Source organism: Castor canadensis, chromosome 9 (genome assembly GCF_047511655.1).
Source record: "Castor canadensis chromosome 9, mCasCan1.hap1v2, whole genome shotgun sequence".
Lineage (NCBI taxonomy): Eukaryota > Metazoa > Chordata > Mammalia > Rodentia > Castoridae > Castor > Castor canadensis.
Window position 1 is genome coordinate 12,940,089 of NC_133394.1, and position 14,089 is coordinate 12,954,177.

At 39.6% G+C, this 14,089-nt stretch overlaps 1 long non-coding RNA gene and 1 pseudogene across 1 annotated transcript; one reads left to right on the plus strand and one right to left on the minus strand.

Annotated features, from left to right (window-relative positions):
• Positions 1–2,494: 2,494 nt before the first annotated feature.
• Positions 2,495–3,353, minus strand: LOC109693391 (nucleophosmin pseudogene; annotated as a pseudogene).
• A 2-nt stretch (positions 3,354–3,355) lies between these two features.
• LOC141410718 (uncharacterized) lies at positions 3,356–13,597 on the plus strand. Its single transcript, XR_012435507.1, has 3 exons — positions 3,356–3,427; positions 4,469–4,555; positions 13,102–13,597. It is a non-coding gene; the product is annotated as an uncharacterized lncRNA (long non-coding RNA).
• The last annotated feature ends 492 nt before the right edge of the window (positions 13,598–14,089 follow it).

Here is a 14,089-nt window from a genome sequence, read left to right on the forward strand (position 1 = left end):
TCGGGCTCACTTCACTTCAGCATCTAAGAAGCAGGGCGGTGTTTAGGTCCCAGGAAGTGACAGCACTTACTTTCTTTTCTTCATGGTGGCCAAGGACTTAGCTGAAATGAGCCTCGAACTACTTAATGAGACAAGTGCTACTATATCAATACCAGCTTCCTCTATTGGATAGGCTTTATTTCATGTAGTCCTAGAAGAAAGGTGGGGAAGAGAAAACAAAATTACTGCTCCATTCACAAGCTTCATTTTGCATTAGGCAAAGTAGCAAAACCTAATTTTTTCTAGAGCCACAGAGATCCTGTCTGTGTTTATCCTCCCTCTCTAAGCTGCAAGACACATTTCGTTCAGAATTCAGCAGGGAGACAGGGGAAGACAAAGGGGACGATGCCAAGAAAAACCAGTGTTCTACAGCAGAAGGAGAGATTTGTCTCTTTACATTCTTTGCATGACTGCTTCACAATCATTTATGAAAGGTTAAAAACCACTGAGCATGGTAAGATACTTCTCTGTATTTATGTCATTTTCAAATTATGATTTAGAACTCTGGGCCCTAACCATAAGTGATATTGGCAGGAGGTATGACACTCTTGGAAAAGTGTAACCTTGGGTGAAAAGGCTTGTGTGTGTGTCCCAGATAAATAATTCTAATAATTTATTATAGATTCATATTTTTCTCATACTAGGCTTAATGAAGCTTTCTTGTATGCTATGAGAAGGGTATCATTTGTCTTTTGGATGAGGGATCTGAGTTCTGTGAGGCTGAGGGTCGCACAACATTAGAGTAGGACCAAATCACTTGAATGCAATGACCAGAATCTCATTGTCCCATGAAATAGTATGCAGATACCTACCTCTTCACCATTTGTTCAATTCTTCCTCCATGTTATAAAGTTTTAAAAATATTGGTATACTGTAATGTAAAATTGACCATCTTAATCACTTTTAAGTATAGAACTCAGCAACCTTAAATATATTTACATTGCTGTGCCACCAGTCTCCAGAACCTTTTCATCTTCTCATCTGAAATTCCACACCCATTAGAGAACTTTCATTTTTCCTTCCTCCCAGCCACTGGCAACTACCATTCTATTTCTCTGAATTTGACTGTTTTAGATACTTCATGTAAGATGAATTATACAGAAACTGTCTTTTTGTGACTGACTTATTTCATTTAGTGTAATGTCCTCCAAGGTTATCCATGGACCATGTGTCTCAATTTCCCATCTTAAGGCTGAATAAAATCTCATTGTATTTATTTGCCATTTTGTTTACCCACTTATTCATAGATGGACACTTTGGCTGCTTCCACTTTTTAGCAATTGTATGATATGTCTGAGACTCTATAGCCAAGTGTTTCGGATACCTCTAGAAGTGGAACTGTTGGATGGTATGATAATTCTACATTTAATTGTTAAAGAATCACCATACTGTTCCACCATACTTTATCATTTTATATTCCCACCAGCAGTACACAAGAGTTCTAGCACCTCTGCATCATTGCCAATACTTGCTATTTTCTGTTTTAAGACTTTATTAAAATACTACGTTTATTCCCCATGTAAATTTTTGTTTGCTTACCATTCCCATCTCTGACCACCTCTACTGCAATGTCCTATCACAATACTCCTTACATATTTAAAACCAAGCAAAGGGTGGAGTTCTGTGTTTAAAAACTAAACAGGTATTTTAGACAATGTATTCTTAACAGGGGAACCTGGATAGCATTCACCAAATATGGTAGGGAAAGTGCTCATTCTGCATTATAAAAATGACTGTCAGATATTAACAGTTATGGAAACAAAATACAATGGCAATTTTAACAAGCTGTTTAAACTATTTTCTTTAAAAGATCCCTCCACTGCGAGAGATTGCCAATAACCTCCTGATCAGTCATCCGGAAGCAACTCTCTTGTAACCAATGAACTTGGCTTCAACTTTGAGAAGCGAACCACATTTTCTGTACTTGCTTGCATTTTGCTTTAACATCTACAAGATAAGACTATTAGGAGCTCTTCCCTGTTTTTGTGAAGGACTCTTAACCTTTTGATCTCAGTGCTGCTGGTTTCAAATTTCCATTCTTGATTGACTTTTGTGCAATTTTGGTTGGAGTAGCTCACCTAGATTTCCCTTCCTTCCTTCTTTCCTTTCTTCCTTCCTTCCTTCATTCTTTCTTTCCTTCCTTCCTTCCTGCCTTCTTGCCTTCCTTCCTTCCTTCTTTCCTTCCTTCCTTTCTTCCTTCACACATTAGAATAGGACCAAATCACTTGAATTCAATGACCTTCTCATTGTCCCACGAAATAGTATCCATCTACCTACCTCTTCATCATTTGTTCAATTCTTCCTACATGTTACAAACTTTTAAAAATATTGGTATACTATATGTACCATAAAATTGACCATCTTAATCACTTTTAAGTATAGAATTCTTTCCTTCCTTCCTTCCTTCCTCTCTGTCTCTATTTTTTTCTTTCTTTTTAGGTACTGGGGTTTTCACTCAGCTCTTGGCTCTTGCTAGGTGGGCCTCTACCACTTGAACCATGCCTCCAGCTTGCCTAGATTTCTTTACTGGAATTTTTTCTTAACTTTCCTCCTCATCAAAATTATTATCGTCATTATTACATCTTCATCTTCATCTTCATCAACAGTAAGTTTAACTTTTTCTCAATGGAAGCTTGTTACTACTTTTGAGGCAGATTGCTTTCCAGATATGCTTGAGTTTTACATCTTCCTCCTCTTCATCTTCCTCCATATCCACTAAGTGCTATTCACCAGTATGCACGGGCCCAGACCACACATCAACCTGATGATCCCGAATGACATTATTTCAAAGCCCCTGAGGGAAGCCATTGCTGGTACAGACATTTTCACGATTGCCAGTGTTACTTCAATTGGACTGCCTTCCTAGTCATCACCTTGGCTCCTACCATGTGCAGTTGGTCCTTTGGATCAGCCCCAAAACAGATTGTTCTTAAAGAAACATGTTCTTTCATCACGTCTGTCTTAAAGTGACAATCTCTGTCAGCCTTTAGTTCACAACTGAAAAGACAGTTCTGGGGTCTTGGGGTTGGGGATGGGATGGGAGCCTTCACTTAGGTAGGTGAGAAACAGCTACTCCCCTGGACACCCAAGTAGCGTGGAATCAAGCTAGGCTTATTGTGATAGTAGGTGATAGGTGGTTTAAATGTGTTCTTTTCAAAATTCATGTTGAAACTTAATCCTATTTTGTGGTGGTAATAAGAGGTGGGGCCTTTTGGGAAATGGTAAAGTCATGGGGGTCTCACCATTCTAAATGGGTGCTTTATAAAGGGTTTATAAAAAGGGTTAAATCTTTTTTCTCTTCTCCCTGCTGCCATGTGAGGACCCAGAAAGAAGACCCTCATCAGATACCAAATGCTGGCGCTTTGTTCTTGGACTTTCCTGCCTCCAGGTCTGTAAGAAATACTTTTTTTCTTTATAAATTACCCACTCAATTGCATTTTGTTACAGTACCATGAATGGACTAAGAATAGCCATCCTAATGGATGTGAGGTGATATCTTATTATGATTTTGATTTGCATTTTCCTAAATATTAGTAATGCTGAGCATCTTTCCTTGTCTTTTAGACATTTGTTTTTCACTTTGGGAGAAATATCTATGTAAGTTCTTTGTCAATTTTTTGATCAGGTTTTTTGTTGTTGTTGAGCTATTGCTCTTTATGGAAGTACTCTTGAATACTTACCCCTTATCAGCTATGATTTGAAAACATTTTCTCCCATTTGTTTCATGTAGTTCTTTTTCTTTTTTTGGTAGGACTGGTGTTTGAACTCAGGACTTCATGCTTGCAAAACAGGTGCTCTACCATCTGGGCCATACCTCCAGTCCATTTTGTTCCTTTTATTTTGGAGCTGGGGTCTTGCAAACTGTTTGCCTGGGCTGGCCTCGAACCTCGATCCTTCTGATCTCAGCCTCCCATGTGGCTAAGATTACAAGCATGAGCCACCTGTAGTCAGTTTCATATTGCTCTTACAACAACCCAAAAAGGTGTATGTGTTTTTATCACCATACCCTATCACCATACTTACTTTACAGAAGAAGTAATTGAGGTAGAGGTGGTTTGAATATCTTGCCTAAGATTTCCCAATGAGAAAGTGACAGCGCCATACCATTAATGAGGGTTTTTAGTTCCAAAATGAGCATTTTTTCTACTGCTTTCTGCTGTCTTAATATATATAGAGAGAAACAACACAAGGCAAATAATTCAAAAACCTTAATGGCATTTCAGGCAAACTTGAGCAGAAGTAAAGGCATTTTAAACCAGGTTTATAGTAGGATATAGAGCTTATGGGAAAATGTGACTGTCGCATGAAGGATGAGGCTTTTCACCTTTTTCATGCTCTGTATTTGGTGTTTCATGAAATCCTGCTTCAGTGAGCTTCCTGGGCCTCTTCAGTCTTTCTTGCGGTTCTCACAAACATTTTTCTTGGCTAGGTGGCCAAGCATTCCTTAGTCACTGGTGTACCTGTGAGCAGTGTGTATGTGGCGGGTTCATCTCGTATTCCTGGGGACAAGGTGAAGGTAAGCAGCAGATGAAAGCTCTTTGGGAGCAGGCGTCATCTGATCCTTCAAAATAAAATAAAATCTTTTTGAATGATGCAATATCAATTTACATTCACTCAAAAGATGATAAAGAACAAAAGACCAAATCTAATTACTTGGCCACTTAAATTCTAATACTTTAAACTTCATTTACTTTTATCAAGAGAAGTATTTTCCTATGGAAAAAATTTCTTTGCTGAAAATGTCAGTTTCCTCTGAAGTAGAATGTAGATAATTAGAGAAGGTAAACCAACTGGGGGTATAAAACATACATACATACACACACACACACACACACACACACACACACACACACACACACTTGGAAATACCATAAGGAAACTCCCTGTTTAGCTACCTTTATCTCAAACAAATAAAAATGTCATGTTTTTCCTTTTATCTTTTTTCTGCTACAAAATTGGAGAGCAAGAGTGTGGAACAAGTCCTGCTCAGGGGGGAGGGATGGCACCAGTGGGAAGGGGGGAGGTGGTGGGGAAGGGGAGGAGGGTGAATGGGTCAGAAAAATGTGTACACATGTTGTAACTACTCCATGAATGTGTGGAGGGGGTAAATTCAAGTATGATATAGCTGATACATTGTAAGAACCTTTGTTTGTTTTTGTTTATTTATATTATTTTATCATTTTTACATTTACTTGCATATGTATACATTATTTGGGCCACCTCCCTCCCCTGGGACAGAACCTGTTCCACGCTCTTGTTCTCTGACTTTGTTGAAGAGAAAACACAAGAGATAATAAGAAAGACGTAGTGTTTTTGCTAGTTTGGGGTAAAGATAGCTATACAGAGAGATTCCTAGCATTGCTTTCATGTACTTGTGCATTGCAACCCACATTGGTTCATCTCTACCAGACCTCTTACTACTTCCTGGTCCCCTTCCCATAGTAGCCCCTGCCAGTTTAAGATTACTTTATTCACTACTCTACAGTGAGCACATCAACCACATTCAAGTTTTTGGTTTCCTTCCCTTTCCCTATGCCTCCTGTGCATAGTCTCCCCTTAGCGTGTGACCCATGTCCATTAATATCTCTGCATTTGTTTTAGATCTATAATCTGCATATGAGGGAGAACATGCAATTTTTGACCTTCTGAGCCTGGCTAACTTTACTTAAGATGATGTTCTCCAGTTCCATTTATTTACTTATGAAGGACAAAATTTCATTCATCCTGGTGACTGTATCAAGTTCCATTGTGTATAAATAACACATTTTCTTAATCCATTTGTAGGTAGTGGGGCATCTTGGCTGTTTCCATAGCTTGGCTATTTTGAATAATGCTGCAATAAACATGGGTGTGCAGGTGCCTTTGTAATAACCCGAGTCGCATTCCTTCAGGTATATCCTTAAGAGTGGGATTGCTGGATCATATGGCAGATCTATGCTTAGTTTTTTAAGAATGCTCTGTATTGTTTCCCAGAGTGGTTGGACTAGCTTACATTCCCACCAGCAGTGTATGAGGGTTCCTTTCTCCCTGCATCCATGCCAACATTTGTTGTTGGTGGTGTTCTTGATGATAGCTATTCTAACAGGGGTGAGGTGGAATCTTAGTGAGGTTTTGATTTGCATTTCCTTTATGGCCAGGGATGGTGAACATTTTTTCATGTGTTTTTTGGCCATTTGGACTTCTTCCTTTGAAAATATTCTATTTGGTTCTGTTGCCCACTTCTATATCGGTTCATTTTGGCGGGGGGGAGTTTAGTTTTTTGAGCTCCCTGTATATTTTGGTTATCAGTCCCTTGTCTGATGTATAGCTAGCAAAGATTTTCTCCCATTTCGTGGGCAGTCCCTTCAGTCTAGAGGCCATTTCTTTTGTTGTGAAGAAGCTTTTTAAAAGTTTCATGTAGTCCCATTTGTCCATCTTTTCTCTTAGTTGCTGGGCCACTTTAGTTCTACTGAGGAAGTCCTTGCCTATGCTACTGCTTCCAGTGTATTCTCTGCTTTCCTGTACTGACCTCAGAGTTTCAGGTCTGATATTAAGGTTCTTAATTCGCTTTGAGTTGATACTAGTACAGGGTGATAAGTCTGAACTACATCCATGCTTCTGCAGATGGATAACCACTTTTCCCATCAACATTTGTTGAAGAGGCTATCTTTTCTCCATCATATGTTTTTGGTGCTTTTGTCAAAGACAAGGCAGGCATAGCTGTGTGGGTTCATATCTGGGTCCTCTATTCTGTTCCACTGGTCTTCATGTCTGTTTTTGAGCCAGTACCATGCTGTTTTGATTGCTATGGCTCGGTAGTATAGTTTGAAGTCAGGTATTGTGATATCACCAGCATTGCTTTTTTTGCTCAGTGTTGCCTTGGCTATTTGCAGAATTTTGTGTTTTCAAATGAACTTTAGGGTAGATTTTTCATCTCTGTGATGAATGTCACTGGGATTTTGATGGGATTGTATCAAACATGTAGATTGCTTTTGTAGTTCATCCATTTTTACTATGTTGATTTTGCCAATCCATGAGCATGGGAGAGCTTTCCACCTTCTGAAGTCTTCTTTGATCTCTTTCTTCAATGGTTTGTAGTTCTCCATGTAGAGGTCATTTACACCATTTGTTAAGTTTATTCCTAGGTGTTTGAGTTTTTTTTGAGGTCACCGTAAATGGAATTGTTTTCCTATATTCTTTCTCAATCTGCTTATTGTTGGTGTATAGAAAGGCTACTGATTTTTGTAAGTTGATTTTGTATCCTGCTACATTGCTAAAGCTGTTTATGGTATCTAGGAGCTTTGGGGTAGAGTTTTTGGGGTATTTAAGGAATAAGACCATGTTATCTGAGAATAGTGATATTTTGACTATTTCTTTACTTACTTGTATTCCTTTTATTTCTTCTTCTTGCCTTATTGCTCTGGCAATGAACTCCAGGACTATGTTGAATGGGAGTGGGGAGAGAGGGAATCTTTGTCTTGTTCCTGATTTTAGGGGAAATGGTTTTAGTTTTTCCCCATTAGGTATGATGTTGGCTATAAGTTTGTCATATATAACCTGTATAATGTTGAGGTACATTCCTTCTATTCTTAGTTTTCTCAGAGCTTTTATCATGAAATGGTGTTGAATCTTATCAAAGGCTTTTTGTGTATCTATTGAGATGATCAAGTGGTTTTTGTCTTTGCTTCTATTAATGTGCTGTATTATATTTATTTTGTGTATGTTGAACCATCCCTGCATCCCTGGGATGAAGCTGACTTGGTCATGGTGAATGATCTTTCTGATATGTTGTTGGATTTGATATGCCATTATTTTATTGAGGATTTTTGCATCAGTGTTCACTAAGGAGATTGGCCTATAGGTCTCATTTTTTGATGTGTCCTTGTCCAGTTATGGGAGGAGTATAATGCTGGCTTCATAGAATGAGTTAAGTAGTGTTCCTTCCCTTTCTATTTTGTAGAAAAGTTTAAGGACAGGTGGTATTAGTTATTTTTTAAAAGTCTAGTAGAATTCAGCAGAGGATCTGTCAGGTCCTTTTTGGTGGGGGTGGGAGACTTGTTATTGCTGCTTCAATTTCATTTTGTGTTATAGATCTGTTTAAGTGGTTAAGATCCTCTTGGTTCAGTTTTGGATGGTCACAGTACCTAGAAATTTGTCTGTTTCTTCAAGATTTTCAAATTTATTGGAATACAGGTTCTCAAAGTAGTCTCTGATGATTCCCTGGATTTCCTTGATGTTTGTTGTTATCTCCCCTTTTTTATTTCTGGTTTTACTAATTTGGGTCTTTTCTCTCCTCATTTTAGGCAAATTTGCAGGGGTCTGTCAATCTTGTTTATTTTTTCAAAGAACCAGCTTTTTGTTTCTTTAATTCTTTGTATGGTTTTTTGGTCTCCATTTCATTAATTTTGGAGCTTATTTTTTATTATTTCTCTCCTTCTGCTTGATTTGGGTTTTGCTTGTTCTTGTTTTTCTATGAGTTTCAGAGGTAACATTAGGTCATTGAGATCTTTCTGTCCTTTTAATATATACACTCATGGCTATAAACTTTCCTCTTAGGACTGCCTTTGCTGTTTCCCATAGGTTCTTTTTTTTTCATTTTTCTTTTATTATTCATATGTGCATACAAGGCTTGGTTTATTTCTCCCCCCTGCCCCCACCCCCTCCCTTACCACCCACTCCACCCCCTCCCACTCCCCCCCTCAATACCCAGCAGAAACTATTTTGCCCTTATCTCTAATTTTGTTGTAGAGAGAGTATAAGCAATAATAGGAAGGAACAAGGGGTTTTGCTGGTTGAGATAAAGATAGCTATACAGGGCATTGTCTCACATTGATTTCCTGCGCGTGGGTGTTACCTTCTAGGTTAATTCTTTTTGATCTCCCATAGGTTCTGATAGGTTGTGTTTTCATTTTCCTTAAATCCCAGGAACTATAACCTTAAGCTAACAATTGGCTTATAAGGGCTGGGTCTGATGCCCTGAGGTGTGAGGTGGGGCTAGGAGCAGGACTTGTGCAAGTCACCACTCCCTCCACACACACCTGGGACAAATGACCCTGACTGCCTAGGCCTGATCCTGTGGCCTGTCACCCCTCCCCCTTCCTGTGTACTCTGTGTGCGTTTATTCTAGGGGAAGTGGCAGGCTGCAGTCATCACCACGTGTGGCTGGCAGCCCAGGATGTGCTGGGTCCTCTCTATGGATTTTCTTAGCTATGGCAGGCATTTTTGCTGTGTCCAGAAGCCGGCATCCTGTGCACAGGTGCGCCTGTTTGCTTTCCCTCCTCCCCTTGTGGGGGCGGAGTTAGAGCATAAGCTGGCAGCTTCAGGTTTTTGCAAGCACTTTTGTAAAGCAGCTGACTTAAAGTTACTTTAGACTGAGACGCCTGGCAAACTAGTTGGAATAACTTAAGTCATAATGTTCCATGCTACAGGTTTTTCATGGGGGGCAGGGTCCCAGTAAGCCCAGGGAGGGGAAGGCAGACAGAGACAGAGGACATGTGGTGAGACCATGGAGAAGGCAGAAAAGGTGACCTGACATCTTAGGTAGGGAGGGGAAGGCAAAGCCTGGAGGCATGACACACGCTTACGGGATTAGCCATCACCTGTGTCTCCAGGTTGCTCCCATTGATTGGTACTGGCAGGCTTTCAGCAAAATGAAACCTCCACTCTCTGGTCACCAAATAAATCCAGCCCACAAGAAGGGAGCATGAGCTCTCCCAGAGCTGGAACCACTTGATGCCAGAGTTGGCAAGGAGTGGCTTGCTTAACTCCATAATGGGGAAAGTTTTTCAGGAAGATAGGAGGAGATAGGTATGGTAAGCAGTGCGAGAAGTCTGTTTACATGGGGAAGGAGGAGGTTTGGGAGAGGAATTTGCTGATTTAGAATCTGGTTTACAGGCTAATAGAATCCGCGCAGGGAAACAGAAAGTACAGAGGGAGGGTTTGATGTAGAGATAAGGAAAGGATTGGACGTAGGAAAGTTCCTTCCATTTACCAGCACACTTACAGAGATTGCATAGATCCCTTAAAATGTTGGGATTGAAAGTGCCATTAAGTGGGCATTTGGAGGCATTGTCCAATGGATATTGGGGCCAGGTCTGATTACAGAGAAAAATGAGCTTTTGTGGCTTAAGATCAAGCGTTAGGTGTAAGAGTCCAAGGTTGGCCAGGAGACATCCCATTGGGGAGTCTGAAGGAATTTGGAAGGTCCAACTCCCATAGTGAAGGCCTGACCTGAGGAGAGATATGGCGGGCGTCCCCAAAATTTCAGATCCTCAGGAGAAAGAGAAATGTGGAAAACAACCCCCAGAGGGAACGTCTTGACCTCGGGGATGTCCACAGTCCCAAATGGGGAACCTGGTTCCCAGGACAAGAGCAAGCTGCAACCTAGTGCTAGGGTTTTTGAGGAAATGAGAGAGAGACCACAGCTCAGCATGCAAGGAGGACTCACCAAGGGAGAGAGGACCTTAAGGGAAGATTGGCTGGTGGTGGATGGCGGTTGGAGGCTTGCTGGGGTGGAGGAACCTCCCTGTGAGCTAGTGAGACAGTGGCACTTTCTAGGATCAGGGGTCCCGGTAAAGCAGCTCAGATCTCAGAGGAAAGCCGGGAGAGCAAGGTCAGTGCCGGGAACTCAACCCAATCCTGGGTTTCAGCACCAATGTTAGGAAAAAACGCCTCTCTCAAAGAAAGCTCATGAGAAAACTCACATCCATAGAGCAAGGTTTAATGGCAGGCCCAAACTGCCAGGCTGGCCAGGGAAATATGGTGCAGCCCCGAGCCTGGGTGAGCAGTGGCTTTTATAGCAGGGGGAGGGTAAGGAAGTTAGTACAGGTGCAGTAGGCTCTGGTAGGGGTGGGGCTGTCTTAGAGCATGGGAATTTGTTTAAGGGCAGGGCTGCCATTTTGGCTGATTCACAAAATGGCGACATTATTGTTCTATCAGGTAGCATCTTCTTTTAGCAAGAAAGTACCAGAGAGGAATTTCTTGAAAAATTCCACCCAGGCAAAGTAAGTACCAATGAGGCCATTTCCTAGCTGCCCTACAAATATTAGAACACATTTTGGCTAATTATTGGAGCTTATTCTCCTACAGCCACACACCTCTATTTCTTTGGGAGTAGCAAAGAAATAATGAAACAATGCCCTGGTGAAATATATATATATATGTATATTTATACTGGGGGCATAGCCTAATTGGCAGAGCATTTGCCTAATAAGCAGAGACCCTGGGCTCAATCCCTAGTATCAAAAATCAGCAAAACAGAACAAAAGAAAAGAAAAAAACATGCACAAAACAAAACAAAACAAAAATCCCCAAATAAGTGAGTCAATCCCAAGTCACCAGTTCATGCTAGAAAACCCTTCACAAAGTAGATATAGTGTGGATTACAGCATCCCAGCCTGCAATTTGAAGACTTTGTTCCTTTTGTGCATACTGTTTCTTTTTATTTTTACTAAAATTGTTCATCAGAATGTAACATATATAAAGAAAACTGAAATTCCTAAGTAAAATAAATTGTTGAATTAATACAAAATGAACACACTTATATAATCAACACTCAGATAAAACCAACCATTATCAGCAGCTCGGGAACCTCCTCAGGCCTCCTACCAATTACCACCTGAAGAAACACTTCTCCTGAGGTTTATAGACTAGTTTTGACTCTGTCTGTTCTGTATGTAAATGCAATCTTACAGGATGGATTCTTTTGAGTCTGCTTTCTTCCACTCAGCGTTATTGAGAAACTTACCAATGTTATGTGTGCTGGTGACTTGATCATTTTCATTGCTGCATGGTATTTTATTGAATAAATATACCGCAGTTTGTGGTAGATAATTGGATGGCCGCCGTAAGTATTCCTGTGAACATCCTTCAGCTCACATTCATTCATTTTTAGACAAGGAATTGTGGGTGGGAAGGCATGCCCGTGCACTGTTAGCACACATTGACAGTTTCTGAAAAGAATTTGAGCTCTGTTCGTTCTGTACCCTTTACAGTACTTGATACAACTTCTTTTATATACATAATTTAGCTATTTTGTTGAGGGTGCAATGGTATTTCATCCTGATTTCAATTTGTGTCTCCTCAATTATTAGCAAGGTTGCATATGAAAATCAGGGTTTCTGTTTCATTTTTTAAAATTGATTTTCAAAGTTTCTTTGTATTTTCTCAGCATGAGCTTTGTGTCAGTTATACATGTATTGCAAGTATCTTACTCCTATTGTGACTGACCTTTTACTTTTCTCATGATGTCTGCTGAGACATTCTTCATGTCTTCTGTGACATTCTTAATTTTAATGCTGCCTAATTTTAAAATTATATTATGTTTTTTGTGGGGGAGACTCATACTGGGGTTTGAACTCAAGGCCTTACACTTACTATGCAAGTGCTCTACCACTTAAGCCACATCCCAGTGCCTTTTATATTAATTTAATATGAAATTATTATATTTGTGAGGTATTAGATAACTGAGTTGCACTTCTGTGTATGCATTGTTGAGATTTTTTATCTACAGGACATACTCAAGAATTCTTAGTTTTTTTCAAAGAAAAGTGGATTTTAAAATATTAGGATCCCTAGCTCTTGTTAGAATCCATCTTTTTACCCTAAGCAAGAACATCTAGCTTTTGTGTTATCTGAGAAATTCTAGCAGGTACATTTTTTTAGTAGGTTACAATGACCATCTTATGACCCACAAGGGAAAGCTACTTTGCTTCATTTCTGTATGATGTTATTAAATCTGAATACTAAAAGACAGTTAATGCTTTACTATAACTCCAATGTATTAAACAGAATTATCTTTAACATTATAAAAGTGAATCATATAGTAGTTACCCAGGTTTTTATATGTATAATTCCTCCTTTATATTTTCTTAACTAAAATTAAAAAGTTTCTCTGTAAAGAATATTTTTCTGTATTCCAGTTGATGAAGATTTCTCTAAACGTATTTAAAGGGTAAAGAGTTTGATGTTATGTTACAGAGTTTGGTTTAATGTTGTGAGACTTCAAGTGGGTTTTACAGTCTCCTACTTTCAGAACTAGTAAGTCAAACTAATAAGACAAACAATTTCCCTTTCTTTCACTAGGTTGTTGGTTCCAGCCACTGATAACACATCTTCTCAAGACTACCTCACAGACTACATTCTTCACTGGGTGAAAGCCATCTCAACAAGAAAGAAAGAATTTCCCTGATATTTTCTTGAAAGCTTTGTCTAGGAAAGCATCGTCCTTCTGACTCTCTAGTAGCTTTAATCTTACATCAAACACTTATTAGCAACAATGCAAACAAAAAATAAAGTCAGCTCTTATTCTTAGGAAGGATGCTTTCAGAAGACTAATGCAACATGGGGCCAGCCCCCCATTCAAATGTGAACCACAGGGAAGGCTGTCAGGTGAATAGTCAGAGGGAAAGAGGGGATGCAGGTGGTGTGGCAGGGGAGAGCCTCAGGAAAACTTGCTTCACTGTACTTATTTCACCTTTTCTGGTAGGCTTCAGGCTTTATCACTTAAGACTCTAGCAACACTTAAACCCGAGTGTTCTGTGTGCCCCCATTCTATGCCCTTCTGTTTTCCTTTTTTGTACTTCAGGTCCTTTTCTGAAACTTTCATCTTTTTTCATCCAAATGAAAAGTCCTTATGTAAATTATCTTATGTAAATTTTCTTGTTTCAAGCTGTGACTGTCTCTTCAATTTGCTATATATAACCAAAGACAATCTTGAAAGCCAACAGTAAACATGATCCTGTGTCACTAGCAGATATAATTGCCTGATTTCATCCTGGGGTTCCTGCAACATAAGCCTTTTTCAGTATAACAATCCTAATCTTCTTGACTAGATTCTGATGCATTATATTAGCATGTTATAAGCATACCTATTGCCCCCAAAACCTGCAAAAATCGGTATTCAAATACACTGCTATTACTAGCTGTGCTTCATTTTGTAGGAGCTCAATATAGTCACTAAAGATTTTTGGTTTTGTTGCCCAGGCTGGCCTCAAATTCATGAACCTTCTGCCTCACCCTTGTAAATGCTGGAATTACAGACATGGTCCACCACGCCCAGCTTCATAAAAAT